Here is a 15255-nt window from a genome sequence, read left to right as displayed (position 1 = left end):
CGTCACCATTCATTTCTGTCTTTTTACAAATAAGACTCAAACTTTTTCCTATTTTTAAGAAGCTTGCAGCCGTTCCCCACCATTCACGCGCTCTATAGTGTCTGCTTCGTTCCCATCTTGCTCTTGCGTTCTTCATCGTCGTGTCGTCGTTTGTCGTTACGCCGGAGCAGAAACGAAAGAGCAGGGCGAAATTCGCAAGAGATACAGGTGTAATATGTGTACAAATATGTATTAAATATGTTAAAAAATTTAAAATATGTGTTGCATGTTGGTGTGTGGACAGAGTCACATACGAAAATCTCTTCCTATGCTTGTGGATCGATTACAACCAAACTTGGTACACATACTACCTATCGTCTGGAAAGATATACTGTTGGGGATAAACGCCAGCAACCTCATTTACGGTGCGGATGATAATGTGGAAGAACAATGGGAGGAGGAAGAAGTGGAAAGACAGAGATGAGGAAGGAGGAGAGGGACATAGATGTGAGCTAGGATAAGGTGAGCAAAGAGAAGGGGAGGGAAAAATGGACAGTACCAGTGAAGAAGACGAGAAGGACTGTGAGAGTGGAAATGAGGAGATAGACGGAGGAAGAGAACGGTAGTAAAATTGGTAAGGAGGTCAAAGGCTTCCATCCAGTCACTCACTGATAGGTCTGGCCTGGCAAAGGAAGGCAGCAAAACGAAAGCTGAAATTTTACATTTAGCATTTGAGAAATCTTTCACACAGAAGGATCGTACAAACATACCGCCGTTTGAGTCTCGTACAGATTCCCGTATGGAGGATATAGTGATAGACATCCCTGGGGTTGTGAAGCAACTGAATGGGTTGAAAATAAATAAATCGCCAGGTCCTGATGGGATTCCAATTCGGTTTTACAGAGAGTACTCTAATGCACTGGCTCCTTACTTAGCTTGCATTTATAGCGAATCTCTTCCCAACGTAAAATCCCGAGCGACTGGAAAACAGCGTAGGTGACGCCTGTATATAAGAAGGGTAGAAGGAGGGATCCTCAAAATTACAGACCAATATCCTTAACATCGGTTTGTTGAAGGATTCTCGAACATATTCTCAGTTCGAATATAATGAATTTCCTTGAGGCAGAGCAGTTGCTGTCCATGCATCAGCACGGCTTTAGAAAGCATCACTCCTGCGAAACGTAACTCGCACTTTTTCCACATATCATCTTCCGAACCATGGATGAAGGGTATCAGACGGATGCGATATTCCTTCACTTCCGGAAAGGGTTTGACTCGGTGTCCTACTGCAGACTCCTAACTAAGGTACGAGCCTATGCGATTGGTTCATAATTATGTGAGTGGCTCGAAGAGCTCTTAAGTAATAGAACCCAGTACGTTGTCCTCGATGGTGAGTGTTCATCGGAGGTGAGGGTATCATCTCGAGTGCCCCAGGGAAGTTTCGTAGGTCCGCTGTTGTTTTCTATCTACATAAATTATCTTTTGGATAGGGTGGATAGGAATGTGTGGCTGTTTGCTGATGATGCTGTGGTGTACGGGAAGGTGTCGTCGTTAAGTGACTCTAGGAGGATACAAGATTACTTGGACAGGATTTGTGATTGGTGTAAAGAATGGCAGATAACTCTAAATATAGATAAATGTAAATTAATGCAGATGAATAGGAAAAATAATCCCGTAATGTTTGAATACTCCATCAGTAGTGTAGCGCTTGACACAGTCACGTCGATTAAATATTGCCGGCCGCGGTGGTCTCGCGGTTCTAGGCGCGCAGTCCGGAACCGTGCGACTGCTACGGTCGCAGGTTCGAATCCTGCCTCGGGCATGGATGTGTGTGATGTCCTTAGGTTAGTTAGGTTTAAGTAGTTCTAAGTTCTAGGGGACTAATGACCACAGCAGTTGAGTCCCATAGTGCTCAGAACCATCTGAACCATTTTTTTTTAAATTAAATACACTCCTGGAAATTGAAATAAGAACACCGTGAATTCATTGTCCCAGGAAGGGGAAACTTTATTGACACATTACTGGGGTCAGATACATCACATGATCACACTGACAGAACCACAGGCACATAGACACAGGCAACAGAGCATGCACAATGTCGGCACTAGTACAGTGTATATCCACCTTTCGCAGCAATGCAGGCTGCTATTCTCCCATGGAGACGATCGTAGAGATGCTGGATGTAGTCCTGTGGAACGGCTTGCCATGCCATTTCCACCTGGCACCTCAGTTGGACCAGCGTTCGTGCTGGACGTGCAGACCGCGTGAGACGACGCTTCATCCAGTCCCAAACATGCTCAATGGGGTACAGATCCGGAGATCTTGCTGGCCAGGGTAGTTGACTTACACCTTCTAGAGCACGTTGGGTGGCAAGGGATACATGCGGACGTGCATTGTCCTGTTGGAACAGCAAGTTCCCTTGCCGGTATAGGAATGGTAGAACGATGGGTTCGATGACGGTTTGGATGTACCGTGCACTATTCAGTGTCCCCTCGACGTACACCAGAGATGTACGGCCAGTGTAGGAAATCGCTCCCCACACCATGATGCCGGTTGTTGGCCCTGTGTGCCTCGGTCGTAATCAGTCCTGAGTGTGGCGCTCACCTACACGGCGCCAAACACGCAAACGACCATCACTGGCACCAAGGCAGAAACGACTCTCATCGCTGAAGCAAACACGTCTCCATTCGTCCCTCCATTCACGCCTGTCGCGACACCACTGGAGGCGGGCTGCACGATGTTGGGGCGTGAGCGGAAGACGGCCTAACGGAGTACGGGACCGTAGCCCAGCTTCAGGGAGACGGTTGCGAATGGTCCTCGCCGATACCCCAGGAGCAACAGTGTCCCTAATTTGCTGGGAAGTGGCGGTGCGGTCCCCTACGGCATTGCGTAGGATCCTACGGTCTTGGCGTGCATCCGTGCTTCGCTGCGGTTCGGTCCCAGGTCGACGGGCACGTGCACATTCCGCCGACTACTGGCGACAACATCGATGTACTGTGGAGACCTCACACCCCACGTGTTGAGCAATTCGGTGGTACGTCCACCCGGCCTACCGCATGCCCACTATACGCCCTCGCTCAAAGTCCGTCAACTGCACATACGGTTCACGTCCACGCTGTCGCGGCATGCTACCAGTGTTAAAGACTGCGATGGAGCTCCGTATGCCACGGCAAACTGGCTGACACTGACGCCGGCAGTGCACAAACGCTGCGCAGCTAGCGCCATTCGACGGCCAACACCGCGGTTCCTGGTGTGTCCGCTGTGCCGTGCGTGTGATCATTGCTTGTACAGCCCTCTCGCAGTGTCCGGAGCAAGTATGGTGGGTCTGACACACCGGTGTCAATATGTTCTTTTTTCCATTTCCAGGAGTGTATTTGGGTGTAACACTGCAAAGCGATATGAAGTCGAACATGCATGTAATGGCAGTTGTGGGGAAGGCGGATAGTCGTCTTCGGTTCATTGGTAGGATTTTGGGAAGATGTGTTCACCTGTAAAGGAGACCGCTTATAAAACACTAATACGACCTAGTCTTCAGTGGTGCTGGAGCGTTTGGGATCCCTATCAGGTTGGATTGAGAGAGGACATAGAAGCAATTCAGAGGCGGTCTGCTAGATTTGTTACTGGTAGGTTTGATCATCACGCGAGTTTTATGGAAATGCTTCAGTAACTCGGGAGGGAGTCTCTAGAGGAAAGGAGGTGTTCTTTTCGTTAATCGGTACTGAGGAAATTTAGAGAACCAGCATTTGAGGCTGACTGCAGTACAATTTTACTGCCTCCAACTTACATTTCGCGGAGAGGCAGTAATTTTTCCCTCGTTCAGTAGGGAGTGGAACAGGGAGAGGAGATGCTAGTTGTGGTACGAGGTACCCTCCACCACGCACCGTATGGTGGATTGCGGTGTATGTATGTAGATGTAGATGCGTAGATGGACAGAGAAAGAGGGGAGGAGGAGGAGAAGGACAAAGAAAAGGGGAAGGAAGAAACGGAATAATAAAATTGGAATAAATACATACCTAGGCAACTCTAGGTGCTCATCTCGTCTAGGAATATATTTCATGCACGGTATGAAGGCTACTGAAACACATCCAACAAACATTAGTTGGCGATGGGTCTAATTGCTATTCTGAGTGAAGGCTATCACGCGCGGTATAAAAAAAAGGGCAGTGTAAGAACAGGTCTTGCGAAAGCAGCCACTTGTTTACTTCCCTCTTTCCAGCTGAAGCATCCTCAGACGTGCTTGCCTCTTCCAGTCGGCACGCTGGGTGTGACAGCCTGGCAAACAACAGAACAACGCCGGCCCTCCTCACGTCTCAGAGTCGCCCAAGCGTCTTAGGCCGCTTACGCCTGCTTACAGGCGGAGAAAGGGAATTCTGAGAAAAATATGCGCTAATGACGAGAACAGCCTATGGAGAGACACGGTGACTGCTACCCAGTGAACTTATTTGTTTGTCGGCGTAGAAAAATAAAGATCACAAACATTTTCGGCGCGGTGCATTTTCTGAGTGATATCGTAGCGTGATAATAATTGTTGCAGGCATTGACGACGAATGTACTGGTGTTAATTTCTGTTTTTGCCAGTTCGAAATGTCAAGGAGACATAATCTCACTACTGAGGAGTTCTTTATTTTCTGCAGCGTTTTGTGTGAGGTGACAATTTTGATTAGGAGATTTTTTTATTTAGTTATTTGTTATATAAAGTCACCAGAGATCTGTGGCCATTTCCTCGCGCTTCTGTTTTCGTTCGAAATATTAAATACCTTATTCCTTGGTTACGGCCTCTAACGCTTTATTTTGCATACATCAGACTGTGTTAACGTCATAAATTCATAACCTATTCAAATTCAGTATGTCAATTAAGAGAAGGAATTCAACAGAAAGACACCGAAGTAAAATGTTAGCATAAAAGCTATTGACAGTTTCTGCCCACACCGGACGAATCCGCCCCCTCCTTCCACTTCCACCATTATCACTTCCCACACTGTGGTGTGCGTATGTATGTATGTACACACACTCAGATTATTTGACTTGTCGCTCTAACGAAGTAGGCGAGTGTCAGTAATATGTCTCATGCTCTTATTGTGGCGTGTTTATCTTCTGCCAGTAGGTCAGACGATAGAAATGCCACTTGCAAGTTTAGACTAGCAGATTGACAGTGACCAACTTTAAACAGAACTTGATTAATTTTCACACACATTTATTAAAATAATAACAAGCATAAACATTATGTAACTTGATTCTGGATGCTATTTACAATTGACAATCTGAAGCTCCTTTGGTTTTTGTACATTAATCTCATTCTCACATATCTCTGATACTTGACGAAGTGTCTATATATTTATCTTCATGGCTGTGTACAGGAATATGATAATCTTCTTAGATGCAGACTGAAACTTGACTATAGACTGGTACAGACTAATGCATACTGGTACAGACTGGTGCAGACAAATGCAGACTGACTAACCAGAGGTCTCTACACTTGTTATAATACTGCGCGAGTGTGATCCACGAGGAGAAAAGGTTCTCTGTTAGCAGCAATCTCATTGGCTACGTTACATATTAATATGCGGATCGGCGGAAGCAGAATTTGGTCCGTCTCTAAGACAGCGCCATCTCGTAGTGCGGACATGGACGAGCGCTGCGCCTGTGCTGTTGTGCTCAGCGGGGCGCACTCTAGTGGCAATGTTGTGTACGCACTGACTACACGGAACTATGTACACAACACCCACCATCATCCAAACACCCGGAAACACATGACTCTTCCATCGGAACATCTGTTACATCGATCATCGAACTACTTCTGCTATTCATTTACATCAGACGTTCCACACCAAAAGATACACGGCCTAGTGACATTAATATGGCTGCCACCTTCGTCTCTGATGAAAAATGATAGAGCCATGTTTCATCGTCTGTCACAATTCATCCAAGAAATTCATCTCCACTATCCTCATACTGTTCCAAAAGTTCGCTGCTTACCGTTTTCCTTGTTTCTTTGTGAGCCACTGTCAACATCCTGGGAATCCACCTGGCACCAACCTTTTTTAACGCCAACACTTTCAGTACTCAATATTGCCATGCCCGCTCTCATCATGTAACCTGCTAGGCCACCGACTAACTGTACTGCGATCGACAGCAGCATCTCCATACACCTTTTTCAACCTCTTGTGGATGGTCTCGTTTTCACAGCACAGGAATTCTATGACAGCAGGTTGCTTCTGACGAATGGCAAGAGTAGCAACCATCTTGAAGGCATGCTGTGACGGCGCCACTCACAGGAACAGGTTGAACTAACTTTGAAAACAAGCGGGAAGGATGTATCTACACACTGTAAAACGTTCACACATGCAGAATGAAAATTGCATTTTTACAAAAATGGTGTGCATTTCCTTTGGAGTGACCCTCATTTAACCATCGTCAATGTGGGGTAACCACACACACGTGGCTGCACGAACGCTGGAGGGTATATAAAGTGTCTCCTATGAAGGGAGAGGGGTAAGGGCTATGCATTAGACGGTGCAGTCGTAGTCGTGATGCTGAAAAGGAGTGACATATCTGATGTCCAAAAGGGCATGATCATTGGCTATTAGTCCGAGGGTGGAAACATTTCTGAAATGGTTAAGTTTGTAAAGTGTACAAGTATTGAAACGGCAAACGGTGCTACCTTAAACCATCGCCGAGGTAACAGTTGCGCACCACACGCTCTAAATGACAGTCGTGAGCGACGGTTGTGGAGATGTGTACAGGCGAAGAGATGTGCAACTACTTCATCCAGATGAAGCAAGTGGCTACCAACAACGTCTCCTCAACAACCCCTCAACGAAAGTTGCTGCTTATGAAGGCTGGAATTTGCACGCTAATACAACTTGACGTCCACTGAGCGGCCACATTTCGCCTTTATGCTGCGTCAGACAAATGGTCATTAGTGTGTAGGGCGTTAAACGTCTATAAGTAGACGTACAAACCAGAAGAGAGGAGTGTAGCGGCCTGGGGAATGTTTTCGTGGCGTTTCCTCAGCGATCTCGTCATTATGGATGGGACAGTGGATTAACATAAGTGTGTATGTATCAAATAGTTCAAATGGCTCTGAACACTATGGGACTTAACATCTGAGGTCATCAGTCCCCTAGAACTCAGAACTACTTAAACCTAACTAACCTAAGGACATCACACACATCCATGCTCGAGGCAGGATTCAAACCTGCGACCGTAGCAGTCGCGCGGTTCCAGACATCAGCACCTATAACCTCGTGGCCACCGCGGTCGGCGTGTATCTATTCTTACGGACCATGTCCACCCCTATATTCAGTTTGTTTTGCACTGGTACAATGACATGTACCAGCATGACAACGCAAAGTGTCACACAGCTCGGATAGTACGTGCATGCTTCGAAAAGCACCAGGATGAGTTTACCACACTCCTTCGGCCACCAGACTCCTCGGATTTTCACACAACCGAGAACCTTTTGGACCACCTCGATCAGGATCTTCGTGCCATGGATCCCCAACCGAAAACCCTAGCCTAACTGGCCAGTGGCCATGGACTGGGGCTCTGTTCGGTATCTTCCAGCCGCTCTGCTTTGGGTCGGTTAGCGAGCGCAGCAAGCGGCCTTGTTTTCGAAGGAGAGCCTCCACGTTAATCTGTAAGCAGTTCGGAAGCGATGGCGCATGGTTCTAGTGAACCGAGGCGCTGTTGTCAGTTCTCCTCGCGCCAGCCAACCAAAAGGAAGCTGCCACAGATCTGCCCCATGGGCACTGCAGCGCGCACATCTTCACGCATACGAAGCAGCTAGCACCGACACAGGCACATTATTCTGCACAGTAACGAAAATTTTGGAAGGTTTCCATTTCCACGTTTCACAAAATTCCTTTTCATTGCAACTTTAAAGTTGTAAATCCCATTCAATGATTAATAACCAATCCATTTTGCGGGAAAAAGTACCCAACGTCATTAGTAATTTCAGCAAGCACTCATGCAATATAGTGAGCAGAGTCGACGTCTGGAAATTTAATAATTTTTAAAGTCTTAATTAAATAAAAATAACAGGTATTTTATGAGAATATTGACCGAATTTTTTAAATGTCATAATCATTCACAGTAACAATAGCACAAACCATATTTCTGACAAGGGAAAACAGTCTATTATGAACTCACTTTTCACTTGGATGCATCCTGGTGATTCTTTAGTAAAACATAATCACCTACTCGTAATCTAAAACCACTCAGTATTTCTAAAATAACGTATTCTAGTTGTAAACAAACCACAACGAACCGAACAAGTAGACATACAGAAAACTAATCGCCTCTCGCTACAGTAGACTGAAAATTAGCGGGCGGACCGATCGGTAACAGGTCTCAGAAGCTTACAGAACAGCAATTTAGGCTAATAAACCGAAAATGACGTCACTACCGAGGCTAACGTACCGAACCGATCGTTATGAACGATACAGAATACGGCCCCACTGGAGCAGGTATGGCTCCAAATTGCCGTGGATACCTTCCAGAACCTCATTGACTGTCTTCCTGCATGTCTTGCAGTGGTTCACACTGCAAAAGGCTGTTGCTCGTGCTTTCAGCAGGCGACTACAGTGTGATTCGACAGTGTAATACATTCTGCTATTTGGCGAACAGAAATCTGTCGCTAATATTTGCCATTAACTACAGGTAATTGAATTTTTAGAACTGCAATACACAAGAAACATGCTACACAAACTTCTCAATAGAGAATAAAATGATATTCTTTACACTGGCGGTATCTTAGTTTCGGTACTGAAAAAAATATTCTCCAGGTATAAACGATAACGTAATTTCTTAACAAAATTAATGGGATGGCGCCAGCGGGCCTAGAAAACTATAATATTTGAAAAGTCGTTCCTTAAATTTTGGAACATCTTATATTAAATCTGTAGCTCTGTATTGCACACAAATTACTATTACTGGGTTATCGAGAGCAGTAATTAGAGGCCCCGTCCTGTTTTCTGAGACATCATGTTTTCTCGTAAGTGGTCAAATAAGATTACACTAACGAATTATGCAAGGAATATAATTTTAAGATAACAAAAATCTACCAACAGGAATGGATATGACGATGGTTGTAGTTACGAATTGAAACGACATTTCTCGTCTGTAGGCAATGTACGAGTAAATCTATATACTGATAAAATACTGAGAAAGTACGGTTTGTTTGTGAAAGGGAAAAAGTTTGAAACACTTGTATAACCAATATAAAATGGAGCTCAGATTTACATGACTCTTGTCAAAATTGATTAGGAAGCGGCAGTGAACATGTAAAACTGAAACCAATGAGAATGTACATGTTAAATTTTTAAGCCTCACTGAATTTGTAAGAGAAATAATGGGATATATGTATTCATCATTTCTTGAAGAAAACATTATAACATGAACAACAGAAAAAAATTTGAGCAAGTAATTTAATAATATTCCCTGCTTCAGTAGCAATCATAAAGTCCGCCAAGGTCGGGATTCTACCCTGTTCCCACGTAGATGCAACGACTTTCATTCCCCACGCTATATTACGGAATGGAGCTAAATAAACCTCAAAGTCCACTGTCAAGCTCTTCACAGCTAAACATAGATAGCAGTAAAATAATTGATGCTTGTGCTGAAGTAGTGAATTTACTCTAACAAAACAAAAGCTAATTCAGTATTCCATCGGAATCATTTTATTTGTTACTGATACCTTACAATTGATCGCCTGCTAAGTTTTGAGATGTGGAAGCAAGGTTAAAAATACATAATGACCATCTACCTGACAAAGAGAGTAAAGCAGCTAGGAAGGGAGTAGTAAACGAAATGAAACTTCACAGATTGAAGGAGTATGTGATTTTGTTGCGTTGATTGCAACGAACGTGGCTGCATGTACCCACTTATCAGTATGCCCCCCTCCAGCCACAATGCACAAAGCAATACTATTATAAGCCATTGTATCCTCATATGTGCCGATTTGGCCACAACTGTTGCAGTTGCTCCTTGATACCCTAGATGCTGCACAGGGATGGAGTTTATGTCGGAGCTGGCCAACACTTTTTCTATCAGGGACACATCTGTGGAACTTTCTGACCACAGGGGACCAAGAGTCATGTAGTCAATTCATAGAGACACGTGCCATGTATGGATGAGCATTATCCAGTCGAGAAATAGTACCACGATATTGTTGGATGAGAAGACGAAGCATGTGTAACATGCTGCTATGTCAACAGAGTTGCCCAGTCGCTACTAGCCGTCAGCTGAAGTCATACTCGATGGCTCCCCACGCTGTGAAGCTAGGAGTAACATCGCTATGCTTCTACAAAACATCAGAAGAATGGGATCTTTCCCTAATTCGCCGCCATACACCTCGGCGATACTCGTCCAGTGTAGTGTAGAAACGCAATTCGTTGTTGAACACAACACTATACAATTCATCAGCAGCCGTGTCAGTGAATGGGAAGTCACGGCACTAATGGAAACCCAGCCGATTGTTTTATGGTATAACAGCAGCCTGTGAGAGAGACAGTAATTTTCTAGCCTGGTACCTGCTATTCTCCGACTAATGTCGAAGTTACGATGTGCCTGCTGCATGCACTACGGTTATCGTCCGTTGTGGTGGTCAGATGTTGTCGACTGTAACCTTGAAGATCCATTTCAATCTCTGTCACATGCTGATAACACTGACACGAGTACGTGGTGTCTCTATGTTCTTTGCAATAACCACTCAACAGATGACGCTGTTCGTGCTACTTATATTCCCTACCAGGACTGGTAACAACACAAAATCGAAAGAACCCTTATGCTCTCTGGTCACAGAAAATTGCAACTCTAATCATTTACAGGAAGTGTATTTGCAGTTGAGAATATTAACTTTTAGAATGAAGACAACGAAAATTTACGCCAGACTTCGACTCGAATCCGAATTTTCCACTTCACGCGAGTGGTCGCCTTAACTGCTTCGGCTATCCGTGCACGAATCACGACCAGAGCCAAACATACATCTGTTGTTGTCTTTGTGTCACAATTGCGCTAGTGCGTTACGTATATTCCTGGGCAGGAATAAAAGTCGAGGGCGTAGTACTGGCGAATAAATACGAATCAGCAATGCCTGCGTTATTAAGAAGTTCGATGCAATCTCTCTTCGCACATACACGCATGCATGTCTGAAGGAACATTTCGTATCCAATCATTTACATATCCCCCGGTGGTATGTGCGTGTGAGAAACTACGTTGACATTCGAGCATATCTTCTAGGTGCTTCATGTTTTTTTGTCAGACAGTGTATGCTTGCCATTTCGCGCCAGAGTGACCTTTCTGTGACCTGTGGTGTACAGTGGAAGACATTAACACATTTAGGGCTCCCTCTGTTACGGCAGGCCTTGGCGGAATTGCGCTGACGTGTTTTATAAAGCCACAGATGACTAGAGTCGTGTCGCGTGTGCAAGGGGAAGCTTCCTAAATGGACAGAAAATTGTGGCAAGGCTTGCAGCTAATTTAAAGTAGCCTCGAGTGTATAAATTATACAGCACATCCTGCGTAGTGAAAGGACATCTGAACCCATTATACCTGGGACTCCAAGCAGTCCACTTTCATGCTTCAAATTTACTGAGTATGAGAGTTACATACACACACACACACACACACACACACACACACACACATAGAGAGAGAGAGAGAGAGAGAGAGAGAGAGAGAGACAGAGTAATGATATTAAAAGCACTTTTTACTTGAACTTAGGTGTACTTCGAGGGGATATAATATCGTCCACGCTACCACGAAAATTACAAAGAGAAAAATGCGACAAATGTCTCACGATCAGCCTGAAACGCATGTAAGTTTCTGACCTAAATAGTATGCAGAATATATCGAAAAGATAATTATATCTTAGATATCGATCATTTTGCCTTTATGGCAGGTAATTGTACTATAGAATCTATTCTGATTTTACGCGTGATGATGGAAGCAAGACTTAGGAAAAATGAAGGCATTTTCATCGAATTTATTGATTAGAGGAAGCGCTGAAAAACATAAAATGAAAGGTTTGAAACCCTCTGAACACTTCGTATACGCTACAGGAAAGATAGCAAGCAACAGGTGCGGAAACAAAGAGGAGAAAGTTGGTATGGGATACCAAGGGAGAAGTAATTGTGTTAAAAACAGTGGAAGACAGGGATACGGTCTTTCTTCCCTATTGTTCAAACCGTACATTGAATAAGCAAGGACGGAAATACAGTCTAAGACAAAAAAACTGCCGCAGCGCAAAGAATTTGTCCGAAACGGACAGAAATTGGGAGATGTGTTGTACATGTACACACAAACCAATGAACAAAGGATTATAGTTCCAGAAAAATTTGATTATTTATTCAAGAGAAAAAAACTCCCAAACTGAGCGAGATAATAACGCGTTGTCCACTTCTAGCGTTTATGCAAGCAGTTACTCGGCTTGACTTTGACTGATAGAGCTGTTGTATGTCCAACTGAGGGCTATCGTGCCAAACTCTAATTGGCGGGTTAGATCGTCAAAATCCCGAAATGGTTGGAGGGCCGTGCTCTTTCCTAGAGCCGAAAGTCGATGCTCATTTCGAAGCGAAGACAATCTGATTACAGGCCGAAGCCGTGTCTGGAGACACCCCTGACAGTGTCGACCGACACACTGCCCTAAAGACACGAGTGTTGGTCTGGGGTGCCATTTCTTTTCATAGCAGGTTGTCATCCATGACACCCTTATAGCGCGGAGGTAAATCGATGTTACTCTACGCCCAGGTTTTTGCCCTTCATGGCAAGCCATCCTGGGCTTAGTTTCAGCAAGGCGAGAGTTTCTATTGCTTATCTTCGTGCTTGCCAAACCCTACCTTGGCCAGACAGGTCGACGGATGTCTTCCAGATAAGAAATTTTGAAGCATTTCTGGATTTCGGTGATCTAACTCACCAATTGATTCAAATGGTTCAAATGGCTCTGAGCACTATGGGACTTAACATCTGTGGTCATCAGTCCCCTAGAACTTAGAACTACTTAAACCTAACTAACCTAAGGACTTCACACACATCCATGCCCGAGGCAGGATTCGAACCTGCGACCGTAGCAGTCTCGCGGTTCCGGACTGAGCGCCTAGAACCGCGAGACCGCCGCGGCCGGCTGCACCAATTGGAAAGAATTCTGCATGCTATCTCTTAAAAGGACACAACAACACTATCAATCCATGCCAACCCGAACAACTGCTTGCAAAATGCCAGAGAAGGTCCGACGCTTTATTGACTTGCTCAATTTATGAAGCTCTTTCTCTTGAATAAATAATCTCATTCTCCCGAAACTTTAATCATTTGTTTGCCCGTACATGACCTCTACGGATTTTCGTCCACTTCGTGTAATTCCTTTGTGGTGTGACTTTTTTTGTCTTAGAGTGTAAAAGAAAAATTCGGGTTTAGGGTCGCGACATTGGGAAACCAACAGCCATGACATAATCCTGCTAAGCAGATCTCAATGAAAGACTGAACCGCTGCGTCGAAATAGTGAATAATTTCTTGACTGATTCATGCGGACTACAGAGACAACGTGACATCTTGCTTTAAGTGTTCTGTTCAACAAAAATCTTTGTTGATACTGTAGAATTTACTCCTGAGACGCAATAAGTGGAGTCTTGCGTCCGCTTACATCCTCGATTAGCAAATGGATTTTCACTTGTGGGCTATGTTGTGATTGACAATTCGTAATTTTTCACAAACACAACTTTTATTGATGTAAGTTCATACGATTGATGACTGAACAACAAACGCAAGATAACAATAACGATGCCAGTACAAGTCTCCTAATTGAGGTAATCAAAAGTACACTTCTAATTTTCAACAAAGGTTCATGGTAAAACACACACACACACACACACACACACAGCGCCCGGCGATGTGTCTCCCGGCCACCAATGGCATACGCTCATTACATTATAGCTACGTCACGTCTTTCTTTGAGGCTTGTATTGGGTGTTTGGGCTCTCTGTGTACGGCTGCCTCTCGTATCTTTCGCGGACACAACATAAAGCCACTGCTGTTATTCAGTTTCCCGTCCAACTGTCCAAATTTGTTTTCTCTTAACCACCGAATGGACCACTCATTAACAACACAGATGATTGTCTCACTGTGTGATCTCCGTCGATATGTTAAGACAAAAAGTTGTAGGAATGAAACAACTCATCTAAGATGTTTCCGTAATTGCTTTTACCCATACCTCGTAGGACCACAGAATATTACAACAGTTATTTTTAAAGAAACCATATGCAAGTCTTTGTAGTTCGGTGTAAAAAGAGAAACTGTCTGCATGTAGACAGACGTATTTGAAAAGTACGAGTAGTTAACAGTTAAACAGATATTAGTTTTTTATTGCCTATATCACAGCGGTTTGATGCGCTGATTGAGAATTTATTTAAGATTAAACTTCCATATAATCTATAACTAACAAAACTGTATCATTATAGATCCCACTGATGATGCCTTAAAACAGTAGAAGACGAAACTCGTATGGATTAAATAAAATAATTAGTAGCAGGATAAGGCAGTTTGATTTGCAAAACAAGTATCCATATTAATTTGTTGTGCAGATTTTCGCTCTTCTATACACAGGGTGTTACAGAATAACGATTTAAAAATCTGAGTGATTGTGGAGGATGAAATCCAGAACGTTTTGATGTGAGGAACATATAGCCGTAAATGTGAAATAACGTTCCTACAGCCATCACTATGGAGTTGAATATCTACGACCTACCTCTGCCAGATGTTACCAGGTGATTCCCGGTGAACATTTGGGCTGGAATTCTTGGAGATCTCTTTACCGGATCAGACAACTTATCAAATCGTTTGAATGATGCAAAGTAAGCTCACCGGCAAAGTAAACAGTCACCGTTAGATATATCACAAGAAGCATCATGTAATACCATTGTAATTCCGAGCTTCGGCTTGGTAACCGCCTGGCTTCTGTTAGCAAGTGATGTCTGTCTGAAGCATAAATGTCTGACTGATAGTCACATCGTCAGTGCCTTATGCTCATGGAGAAGTAGTACATTCGTGGCTGAGCATGTGCTTAGATCGCTGCACCATTCGTAAAGGCTTAATGATTTATCTGTTCGTGAGCATTGGGGTCGCTAATTTTTTACACGGTGAGATTAAGCAGCTGGGGAATGCCTTGACAACTTCTGGAGGACTTTCCATTGTAACTGTGCGCTAGTTACTGGTTTCAGAACGATGGTGCGCCGGGGATCGTTGACCCAGCGCGTATCACACGCAGAACTTCAGGCAAAGTGT

The sequence above is a fragment of the Schistocerca gregaria genome, chromosome 6, assembly GCF_023897955.1.
Source record: "Schistocerca gregaria isolate iqSchGreg1 chromosome 6, iqSchGreg1.2, whole genome shotgun sequence".
Classification (NCBI taxonomy): domain Eukaryota; kingdom Metazoa; phylum Arthropoda; class Insecta; order Orthoptera; family Acrididae; genus Schistocerca; species Schistocerca gregaria.
The sequence above is the reverse complement of the archived record's forward strand: the minus strand, read 5'-3'. Positions refer to the sequence as shown.